A 13114-nucleotide genomic window follows, 5' to 3' on the forward strand; every position below is an offset into this window, starting at 1 on the left:
GTTTTCTACTTAAGGTTCGATGGGAAGCAGAGCGGTTTTGGCCTCACCGTTAAAATATAATTTTTCGACATAACCCCCTGACAAAGTTTCAATTATTACCAAACTACAAGTTTCCACCGTTTGTCTTTAACTGGTATATTCAAATTTCATTCTGACATAAATTAACGGTCATGTTCTCAGTTCATTGTTTGATCTCATCCTGAGGAAAATATAAAAATGGCTAATAAATATTAAGTCCGAGGAGCTTGTTTAAGAATATATGTTTGTTGAGGGTCTTTTTTGTAGAAAAGCGCTCAATAAATAAAGGTATCGAGGGGGTGTCCCTTTGGACATCATGAGAGGACTACAGAATGTGAGTCTTCTACAGGCGATTTTGTTTGTATAGACCGTGAAGGTGCGCAGAGGATGACGCAACCTTCATCTGTGGTGACATTAGCATAACGATGACCGTTAAGAAAATTGACGGCTCAGATCCATCAAATCAGTCTCGAGCACCACATTGTCAGGATGATCTAGTAAATGAAAAGGAGTTATCTTGGAGGCCAAAAAATGAAAAGGATTTGGTGGCTAAACATAGGAGATGAAGTGAAGGTCTTGCGTGCCGAAGGGTTGCTTGAACACCCTCAACTTAAACTTAAGCTGCTTTCCTCATTCAAACTTCGACGCTTTGCTTGAAAGATGTGCCTCGTCGCTTTTGGTTTAGTCGACGTTGATTACGAAATTTTACAAGTTATGATTATTAAATTATCCAACCATAAGTCATAATTATTGGCTTTTTTTTTTTTTTTGGTTTTGTTTTGTTGGTAGAAAGTCATTGGCTTGGAAGAAAGTCCATTGCACGGATGAAAAGAGAACAGACTTTGATGGTTTTCACCAAACCTTCAATAATTCATTGTGTTTTTGTTATTCCTAGCGATGTACTAGGAAAAATAAACAAAAGTTATGGCACTGTTTAATGTTATATACACCTTAGTTAAGTTTATTGGCATCCAGCGACCGTACAAGATGGCAGGATCCTGCATGTGTTGCATCTAGTTGTTTTTGTATGGACTACAATTTTTGGACAAATGTCTTTTAGAACTTAGAAAACAAGCTCAAACAGGGACACAGACTAATAGTGGGACATTCGGCTGCAATTTATGAAGAGGTCGGCAGTCTTATGACTTCACTAATACCATTAGCAAAGGCTCCTTTTAGAACTTTTCTATTATATAGTCTGTTGGTGTCATCTTTTGTCCAAGTAGTAAATTTCAAAATTGTAATATCTGTTTGTAAATTCTTCAATTCTCTGTGAATAAAATTGGTGAGCAGTGGGTTCTTCCCACCACCCTCCATACTTTTTCAGAAAAAAAGCAGTCTTATGGTTGGTTCTATCTAATTAGATCCCAATGAAAGGAACTTTAGATAATGGGATGCCTGGTCTTTCGGCCGGCCCTAGCATTGCTGTGGCCTGGTCCATTTACCATCCCAAACGAGTCGAAATGGCCCGCCAGGTGAGGTCATAAAGGAAACTATCATCACAGCATCAATTATACTGAGTTTATTACAGCCAAGGTAACAAGAGAAAAATGCCATCATAATCAAAACAAAATAAGACCTAAGACACAAACTACTGTCTCCAATGCCAATGCCAACCATAGTCTTCGGCCTAAACTGGCATGGTTTGCTTTCAGTTAATTTTTGCTACAAACAGTGTCAAGTCTTGACTCTATAATTTTTGAAACTGCTGCTTACTGAAAAAATTGTTGACCCATGCCCACCTTTTGGAACTCATTTGCAAGGAAGCTACATCTATTGGTTCCCCTTTTCCTTGAACCAGCGGCCCTAGTGTGATGGTGGGCACCGTCTGAAGAACGGGATAATTCTGGGCAGGATTTTTATTAGAAAAGATATTGCATCACACATCCAACCATGACCAACCTGAAAATTGTCACATTCAAACTGGTGGCTTTGGCTATACATTGAGTTTCTAACAATCCACACAGTCCTCTTCTTACATTCTTGAAGTGAATCGATTTGATATATCAAAATTAAACAAAGGCATGTTGTGGTTGGAAGACTATGGATCGATACCAAACGTGACAGAGAACATTATTTTATAGGTCGCTTGCAGGAGAGAACAGCAGCAGAAAAAGCAGAAGTCATAGTTTTCATTACCAAGTACATAGCAAAGAGAGGCTTAATCTTCTGGCTCCACGTTGTTCCAACAACCAAAGTTCAGCAAAAATACTAAAGCAGGCATGCACATGCCCACACAGTTTTTAACACATTCAATGCCAATATAGACACACACACACATGCATGCATGCATCAGTAAAGCAAGCTAAACAAGAGACCTGGTTTGCAAAGTTGACATTCTTTTGAGGGGTTTGGATTATAACTTTCATGTCAAAGAATGATTGATCTTCTTTCGTGATATCAACCGTTGGATTATGCTTTGCACAGATTTCAAAGCATGGTGAACATCTTCCTTTCATCTGCAGTACAAATTATGAAGCTGATGTCGTGGTTGAAGCTGTGCGAAGCATGATCCAATGCTTGAGGCCACCAAAGAAGATTAATCATTCTTTTGCGGAAAAGATACAACCTCAACCCTCTTTTAAAAGCATACATCATCAGAGAGTTACATGCACATGCACATGCACATAAATGTTCTACTAAAAGTTAACATGATCCAAGCATTTATGAGGCTTTTCAGCATTTTCCATTAGGCTAATCTGTACTGATAGTCTTCAAAACATTGATCATGCGTCTTATTATTCAATTTCTTGCAACAAATTTTACATGTAGTAATTCCAATAAAAGGACATCATCTTCTTACCTCTCTAAATTCTCATATACTGACAGTCAGCGGTCAGCAATTCACATCACTCTTCTGATTACCGTTTGTGTATTTCACTTTCATTATTGCAATATGAAGCTGATCATACTACATTAAACTATAATGAGAGCAATACTGAAATGATAAAATTTTGTTTGAATTGCCACAACTTCCTGGATGACTCTGAATCCTGGCTTCTTTAACAAATTGCTCAAAAATGCCCTTCATTACAGTTATTTTGTGAGAGGTCTAATGGAGACTGCTCTCAGCTTTTGCGCCCTTGAAGGTTTAGCTTGTGCACTGTATTTGTATCATGCCCCCAGTAATTGGAAAGATGCATGTTTTTATGGATGGTTTGGTTAATTAAGCTTAATATATATATGTGTGTGTGTGTGTTTATTTCTTACCAAGGTCCATACCAACTACTGACTAAAGAGAGATGAAGCTATAGGACAAGACTTGCTTATATGGAGCCTAAGGCTCTTTTATCTAACCCAGTCCAGCACCATATAAATCAAATCATTAACAAAAGCAAAAAAAAAAAAAAAGAAAAAGAAAAGAATGAAAGAAAAGAACTACTAGGTGTTGCATGGAATTTGCAATGTCTTCGACAGGTTAACGCCTGATTCATCCAACCCCAATGGGCTTCTCTAGCCAAAGAAAGATGAGAAAACGACCTTTGTTTGGCCCCTACTTCATCCAGCATATATTTCTTATGCATCAAAAAGATAACACCTTTCTTCTTAGCCACCGGTGTAACAATTTTTCTTTTTCTTTTGGAGATCAGTGATATCTATCACCATCCTTGGTTGTCGATTCTTCACCCAATTTGTTCTTGCATCAATGTCCTCTTACATGATGGCAAGCTCCAACAGTGCACGTAGAGCTGCCCTCGTTCATGGTTTCATGCACCGGAGCAAGCAGGGGGCAATGCAACTTGATCCAACCAATACTAAAACATACTGATATGAGAAGGGCACTATCGTAGTCTTCTAGATGCACCATTTTGTGTCCAAACCCAGTCAAAATTAGGGCCTGTAGGGATCTTGAACCAGGTCCAACATTAGCACCCGATCCAGCTCATGTTAGGGACTTCCCTCCCCCAATCACACACACTAGCATCATTTTATAGGCACATATTGAAAATCTAGTGGATACTTTTCTTCCACTCGGCAATGTGTTTAGATCATAACTTGTACCCAGAGATGGAGATCACTACAGCAGCACGCATCCCTCAACTAATTTAGGTCAGATTGCTAGCTTGTGTTATGGGCACAAGCTATTATTGATTTCTGCAAATCATGGAGACAATTTAGGTGCAATTAGATTACCAGCACAAATGATGGACAACATATGAACTACAATTATAATGATATGATTGCAAGCTGCTTGGCCTCCATATTCTACACATGATCTGCTTAATCCAATGGAAAAATGCACTAATTGCCTAACAATCAACACCGGAAACATGTGTCATGCATCTGAGCCATATAACTAACAGCACACCCCAATGAGAGTGGGCAGAAAAAATATTGTTTCTCTAAAATTTATCTTATACTCCTACGAGCTGCTGACAGGTTTAACAATTAACTTCGAGAAGTCGACGGTATTAGGAGTAGGGATTACGGACAAACACGGATCAGGTTGCAGCTATTTTGGGAAGTAAATCAGGTGATTTCCCGCTCTCATATCTTGGACTGTCACTGCGAGTTAGAAAACTGAAAAAAAATGATTGGAAGCCGCTTATCGAAAAGATTATGAAGAAATTAGCAGGGTGGAAAGGGAAACTACTATCCATAGCCAGACGAATTCTGCTGCTCAACACCATAATCAGACAAATCGACAGACTGTGGAGGGGCTTTCTCTGGTGTAGTGAGCTGAAACAAAAGAATGGAAAACATCTCTTAGTCTGGTCCAAAGTCTGCCAGCCCAAGAAGTTGGGAGATATGGGGGTCACTGATCTACAGTTCTACAACCAGATATTGTTTTGCAAATGGTGGTGGAATCTATTTAGGGATGAGAAAATGCAAAAACCATGGAGCAAACTGATATCAATAGCATATTATAATCAGCACTCAGCAATACTACAACCTCTTCCTGAACAACAGCTATCAGAATTCTGGAAACAAGCGCAAAAGATGAGAGTGCTGTTCCACAATCTGATAAAATTCAGAATCCAAAACGGATTGCGCACCTCCTTCTGGTACGATTCTTGGCTACTCAACCAACCATTGAAAGAAAAATATCCAAGTTTGTTCTTCATCACACCCAAAAAGGACATCACAGTGGCTGAGGCATATATTCAGATCATGAACAACACCTACTGGCCCTTCTCATTTCATCTGAACACCTATCCAGAGTTCCAGCAACTGAAACAGGAGCTAACTACACTTGATTTATCACAGGGATGTGACAGCCCTGAATGGAAATGGTTTCCAGGTAAGAAATTTTCATCAAAACAATGCTATTTCTTCCTAATGGATGGTGGCGTGAGACCAATGTTCAGTAAGATAGTGTGGGGAATCAGAGTTCCAGAGAAAATTAAATACTTTATCTATCTCAATTTTTATGACCGAATCCTAACAAAATCAAACCTTGCCAAGCATGGGTGGCAAGGAAAAAATATCTTCTCACTTTGTGATTTAGCCCCGGAAACAGTGGACCATCTCCTTCTCCAATGTCCCTTTTCACGACAGGTATGGTCAACTCTAATCGAAAATCTTCACCTAAAAGACTTCCCCCAGAACCAAAATAGTTTGTGGTGTTCATGGAGATTTGAAGAACCCATGAACTCTTTGCAACAGCATCTTGACATTCTATTGGCAATCGGATTATGGACCCTGTGGAAAGGGAGGAACAAAAGATGCTTTGAATGTCATGCATTCCTACCAAAACCCGTAGTCATTCAAATTGCAAAGCTCTACACTCTTTGGACCAAACATCCCTTTACAGAACCTGCTTCTTCTGATCAGCAAATCAGCGACTGTATGAGGGCGCTTCTGGGCAGAACTCAGGTTGGGTCGCCCACGGGTAGATCGAACAAGGTATGAGACTAGCTGAACATTGTCAAATTGTTGAGCAATACAGGGTGACATCAACTGGAAGAACAACCCAGCAAGTTACAATGCAAAACAAACCTGCAAACAGAGACCTGAATTGCCTCGCCAAATCTGAAGCTGAAATTCTGTTTTTAAACCTGTATAAACTCTGTGTTTAAAAACTGCATGAATTCTGTATCTAACCTGTAAGAAGTAATCTGAACTATGAAATTGATTGCTTCTTACTCCTCTAGATTATGATAGACCTAAAATTTTGTACTTATCTACATTACATCAATGAGAAAAAACCTCCTGAGTTAGGTCTTCCCTAACTCATTTACATCAAAAAAAAAAAAAAAAAACTAACAGCACACCCCCTAGGATAGCAGTTTTGCAGCTAATCTGCTTCGGCGCACACATGATCTTCTCTCGATACATGATTAATTAAATTTGGATCGATGTACACCATAAAATTAATCCTCATGCCATGTTCTATCTTCACCCATGTGCCATTACAATTTCTACTCCAACTTTTCAGGGAAGCAAGCCTTCAGCCATTGTAGGTTGCAACACAAGCTTGATCATGCGTGATATATTGGTGCGAGTGTACCTCTCAATGCAAGCATGTGAAATGGTACATATGAGGCTACGAGCACATGCAAGCGAGGAGGTGCACATGAGGGCAAATGGCATCACATGTGGCTCGGCTGGTCGTGACAGCAAGGAAGGGCTTGTATCCCGACGCACGAGCGACGCATGTGCTTGGGCACCCAAGTTAATTTTGAGGGCAGGAGGAACATTTGCATGGGCATGCATAGAGAAGATAATGAGTGGTATATGCTGTCTTTTCTTTTGTTTTTTTTCTTTTTCCATTCTTTTTTCTTTGGTATAAGGACTAGGAAAGTTGAGAGATATGCGATAATACTGGGGAGAGATATGATGGCAGGCGTGCATGGCAAAGAGTCCTTTGATGCAGGGCCACACAAGGGCAATCGCAAGATATTCCCTACCAACCTTGTCACCCAGCTGTGTTTCCATCTGTAGGCGAGGCATGATTGAAGAACATGGCATTAGTTGGTGTTGGGCATGCAGAGCTTTCACACACATACTCTCTCTCATTCATGCTAAAGGCACTTTTGACACCAGCATTCCTCCAGTGGGAGCCATAGATCGTTAATGAAGATGTTTTGAGTCTTGAGGATGTCTCTTTTGCACCCTTCCCCACCATTGGCTAAGATGAAGTGAAGATATTTCTTCCAAGCTAGTATTAATTACTAAATAATGTCTGCTATGACATCATCCCATGAAAAAAAAAAAAAGAAAAACTGCACTGACATCAGATTTTTTGTAATGCTCAAGGGTAGTTATGTAGAAAAATTCATGATATTTCTTATATGCATGTGATCAATCCTAACTGCGTTGAACGGGCAGGCATTCAGTTCAATAAATATTGGACCTGATGACCTCTTCTGGCTAAATATTTCATTTGATCTTATGAACCTCGACAATTCTAAATATTTTTTTGCACAACGCAAAATAAAGAGCAATATTCCTGCCCTTAGTAGAGAAGATTGAGCTGCACCACTTTGAAATTGGGTGGGGCGGTTAACATGACCATCACTAACAAATTACATTATCTGAAAGTGGTCATCGGCCACCACCATCCATACACGGGAGTTCTCTCGTGTAAAGTTGGATGCCGACTAGCCGACCCTACAGCTATTAATTGGCTATCTTGCCATTTATCTCTGATAGAAGCTTTTTCATAGAAAAGCGATTTGCATTTACTCTTCTAACAAGAATGAGTACCATTTAAGGTGCTCTTTATTGAGTTACCATTAATATATTCCCCGAAGACCGGCATCAATTGTATTATATTTCTTAAATTCCTAGATTATATAGGTATACTAGCTACAAATTAAATATCAATTTATCTACATATATCTATTGATTTACTAGCTGATTAATTTGTTTGATGTACATTGTACCTTCAGTAAAAAATATGTTATAATAAAAAAAATATGATATATAATTTTTTATAATTTTTTAATTATAGGATCAATGAAAGAAGTTTATGATTTTCAGATTTTTATTTTAAAATAGCTATTAGAAAAAAATAATAATAAAATAAAAAACTCATTATATATATATATATATATTTTTTGGGTGTGCGGGTGTTGTGGTTCACGAGCAGCTACGTTACCGTCAAAAGCAAATACGAGGAGGATGAGGGACGGAAGAAAGAGGGGTGACTCCTGCTAGCTGTGATATCACATGACAGGGGCTGGGGAGGGGGGGTCATGTCATGTGCTCGCATGTGCGCCGTCCCGTTCGAATTACAACAGCCAAGCGAAAGGGCCAACAGCCATAACTCCTCCCACACCATCGTCATCGTGGGAGTGCGTGCCTTCCACAGCAAAAACAACTTTTGTTTACTCTAACCTCCCGGAGCTGGCCATGTTCCTCGATCCTCCTCATGCATGGTCCCCTCCACCCCATCTACCATCTCTACATAATAATTCCACACCAAATTGGAGAAATGAACGGTCACGATCTTGCTGCGATATGATGGTTACATATATACCATCATTGCAGCCACGTGAAGAGGAGTGATATATATATGGGTCATCCATTCTGATAGAAGGTGCATGGATGAGTTACCCCATGTGGTGTTAATTACTGGGATAATGAAGTGCAGCTTGTTTGGATTTTCGTGGAATTAATGGTGGACCCTGAAGGACCACACGGTTGCGGTTGGTATCGTAGGACTAGTCACCATCAAGGCCATAGAGGCAAATACTATTCATTGGCTCGCTCGCCATGAGAGCCATAAGTCTTGGATGTCTGTTTTTGAAACACCGCATATGTTTGTTTGGCCATCGATTAAATACTGCCATGCTCGAGTGGGCGTTTGGATGCCTTCTTATACTATACAAGGATATGAAGGATGGTGTATGTCGAGAGATTGAACAGATTGGCGATTCATAAGCTCTCTAAAGTTGGACCAATTTGATTCAGTTATTTGGCATATAGATGAGTCCAGATGAATGAAAAATATCATCACATCTTCGCCATCGGATATGTCAGGTTTGATATCCTAATTGCACGAAAAGTTGGATTGACTGAAGACCAAACTGACCATACTTGGAATCTTGGGAGGCATTTATTGAATGAAGGTGGATTCTGTTCTGATGGGAAAACAACAATATACTTGGTCAGGTTGGGATTAGGCAAACCGACCTAGCTCAGGCACAACTTAGAAAAGTCGGTTCCTTATGTCATGCATTTATATATATCATAGTGCATATATTCTCTGTGGTCTCTAAGGCGATACAAACAATACAAACCATTTAATATTTTTAAATCCCTAATATGTACTCTTGTAGGTTACAGAGCTCCTTCCTCCTATTTTAAGCGAGTGGAAAATTATCGCATCCACCTCCTATCGATCAAAATTTAAAAGAAAAATATACTTCTCATCTTTCAACCTTACATATGGAGCTTTAATATATTGATCCGTTCCAGTTTGAACTAACTTGATATTCTCACTTACCATACATCATTAACCATATTATATTCGATAAAATGATATATATACATATATGTTATGGTCATGGGTCAAGAGGTCGAATGGCTCAGATAGTTGGCTTATGCCTTCGCCTCCACATATGTGAGGTATTGTCCGTTTTGGTTCATGACCATCTTTAGGCTTCAATGGGCCTTGATCATTTAGAACCTCACGGTTTTATTCTTTAAAAGACACCTCACATTGAAAGAGAATGTTCCAATCTATATAAGCCATATTTCCTCTTGACTGGGGGGCTGTGTTGTGGTGTAGAGAGAGCTTCTTTAGTCCCACATCGGTTATGAGTCAAAAAGAAATATGGCTTATATGGATTGGAACCTTCTCTCCCAACGTGAGGCGCCTTTTAAAGGATAAAATCGTGAGGCTCTAAATGATCAAGGCCCATTGAAACCTAAAGGCTCATTGAAGCCTAAAGGCCCACTAAGCCTAAAGATGGTCATGAGTTAAAGAGGACAATACCTCACGTATGTGGAGGTGGAGGCATAAGCCAACCATCTAAGCCATTCGATCCCTTGACCCATGATCACAATAATATATATATATATATATATATATATATATATATATATAGTCTTATTGAATGGGTCATAATTGAAAACTATATTTAATATGTTTACGAGTATAAAACCAGCTCTACGTTAAGCAATCAAATATAGAATTAATTTTTTTATAATATTAAAAAAAATAATATTAATATTGTTATTTGATTGGATGAGTATGTGCAGATTTAAAGCTTCCTTGTATGTGACCATTGTATCACTCAAAAAGATTATAAAAAAATAAAAAGCTGAATTGCTAAAAATTGTAGTCACCACCTCCTCTTTAAATAAAATAAGGGACTAGTTATTATTTGGATTTTCCTTTTTTTTTCTTTTAGTTCAATAAGAAAAGAAATTTAAGGAAGTAATACCATGTTATTAATGAATTGGACAACATCAAATTTGAAATGCTTACTCATGGTAAAGTATGTTACTCAATTACAAGTTATTATTCAAGGGATGCCCATTAATAGTTGTTAAAATTATTAGATGTTGATGCCAAAAATCTAAGTTTGAGTCTCACCTTGGTTTGATTTCAACCAAATTTTCTTCCATCCTTATTTTCAGAACTACAAGCAACATAACAACATATTCTCATGTTATATTTTAGTGCGATCAGATAACATATTTAGTTAGGTCAACTAAATAGCTTCCTTCTATAAATTCACATCCAAATTCAACATGCTACATAGGAAAATAAGAAATTTAAATGTTAGGTTGGCATCTAATTATTAATCATGATGATGATGCATCTAAGAGAATAATGTATATGACTGTTAGGGGTCACTTTTCTATCAGGAAATCTCACTATACCAAAGCCTTATTAACAAATATATGTCTCATAGTCCTTCATTAATCATGCATGATTTTTCTTTTAAGTGTTGACTATTTAGCATGTTTGGCCACTAATGAATTCAATTTAAAAATTATCAAATTTTATATATTTGATTAACAGATAAATAGATAGATAGATAAAAATAACAAGAGAGGACAACTAAAGCTGTTTGGCATTTTTTTTATTTTTTTTTAAAAAATAGAAACATAGAAATCAAGATAAAAACAAGTTGATGCTATGTTTTTGTTTTCCATTGTTCAAAATTTTTATAATTTCTAATAAAAATTTTCAAAACAAAAATATTATATTTTTTACCACAACCATATCATCTCTGCATTATAGTCCTCACAAATATCATAGTCATTATCCTCGTCGTCACCTCCAACATCATCTTCATCTTCACCGTCACCTCCATGGCGACCAGCATCTCACCATCGTGATCATCATTACAGATGTCCGCTTGCATGATCTCTCACGGTAGCACAGGTTGACGACCAGGCCGTATACGTACCACCTTCTGCCACGTGGAACAACCTGAAGGGCTCCCCGGACTAGGACGACAAGGAGAGACCGAGTGAAATCTCTCCCTCGTAGTAATTAAAATAGCACTCAACGATCTCCGCGTCTGAGAGCTGTCAGACACGTGCACCGGATACGACTTGGCACCTACGACGTGGGCCCCTTGGTCCAGCGAAACGACAAAAGGCCGTCGGGGCCAGGCCAAAGCCGGGGTGGCGCACATGGCTTTGTGGTTGCAAGGCCAAGCCCTTCCCTCTTTATATCTCTACTTCTCCTCGCTTCTTATTTATCAACTCCTCCTATATTCTTCTCCTTCCTTCATATCCAACCCTTCTTTCTCCCCTCCACATTGCTCTCCAACACCTTCTTCTAATGAAGAGGCCACGGCGAGAGGAGGCCAGGGTCAGAAAAGTGGCGCAGAATGGGATCACTGCTGTGAGCCGTCGACGAAAGGGAAGGCATCAGGGGGCGGTGCGGAGGAAGGTGACGGAGCTCCGGAGGATCGTGCCGGGAGGGAGGGAATTGCAGGCAGAGCAGCTTCTCGTGCGCACCGCCGAGTATATCTTCCTACTGAGGTTGCAAGTGCTTGTGTTAAGAGCTATTTTCAAGTTGTACATGCCATGATCCATGTATGGATAGCTGCCGCTAGATGATCACTGTTCTTATATAATTTGTTATTTTCATTATATTACTATATAAATCGTGTATAGATATATTTATTTGAGTTTGCTTTCGCAGATTTTATTTGACGTTCGTTTGTTACATCTGAATTCAATTAGTTGGCTTGAGTTTGCCACGTTTATTCGTAGTGGTGATTTTTTGGGTTGATTGAGGTCTTGCACTTTGAAGGATAATTATTCTTCCTTTTTACCCCTTCAGATGTATGATTCTTTTCATATATTGAGAACCTTAATATTGATTTCAGGTGTTTGGTGGAGAGATCTTACACTGTTGAGGAGATCTGCTTTTTCTTTTTAGCTTTGTTCTTTGGTTTCATTAAGACCCTCATGGTTAAATCTTCTCTCAATTGCAAAGACTAATAAAAATGTAGTACAAGAGCTAATGCCTTTTTGTTTCATTGGTCGAGAGTTTTGATCCAGGATGTACGGACGTACGTGTTGTTTTTCTTCCTTTTTTCCTTGATCATCCAACTAGTTGAAAGGCTTTAATTTGTTAGTGATTAATTCTTCACTTATCTTTCTGTGCATGGAAGGAGAGAGATCAGGATTTACAAACATGTATAAAATATCCACCAATCAACATACCATGTGCACGCTTCATTTTAAATAAACTGTAGCTTGGTGAATTCTATAATTCATGCTTATCAAGGTCTGATCTCAAGCTAAATTCTAGATTTATATCCAGTCCTCACAGATAATTATCTTAACCTATGTATTATTGTTTAAAACAATATTTAGTTAAACCTATTATAAAATCTTTTAAAATGTGGTTATCGCGGGGTTATCAACAGCATATATATATATATATATATATATATATATATATATATATATATATATATATATATCACTTCTTTCTAAAAAACAATAAGTATTTATCATTATCCAGAGTGTTTGCTTCCTGCCACAAGCTAAAATTTCGCCTGATCGATGGACTACACGGTTAGCTCCTGTTTTTGGCATCCATTTTGTCTCGTAAATGGCGTGAAAAATAATCTATGTTCTCATCTGCCCTCTATCGTTTTACTTGGGAATCTATTTATGGCTTTTGGAGATATAGATGGAGACATTCTATCCGTTGCTTATTACGTAGTCC

Source organism: Elaeis guineensis, chromosome 8, assembly GCF_000442705.2.
Source record: "Elaeis guineensis isolate ETL-2024a chromosome 8, EG11, whole genome shotgun sequence".
In the NCBI taxonomy this organism is placed as follows: Eukaryota; Viridiplantae; Streptophyta; class Magnoliopsida; order Arecales; family Arecaceae; genus Elaeis; species Elaeis guineensis.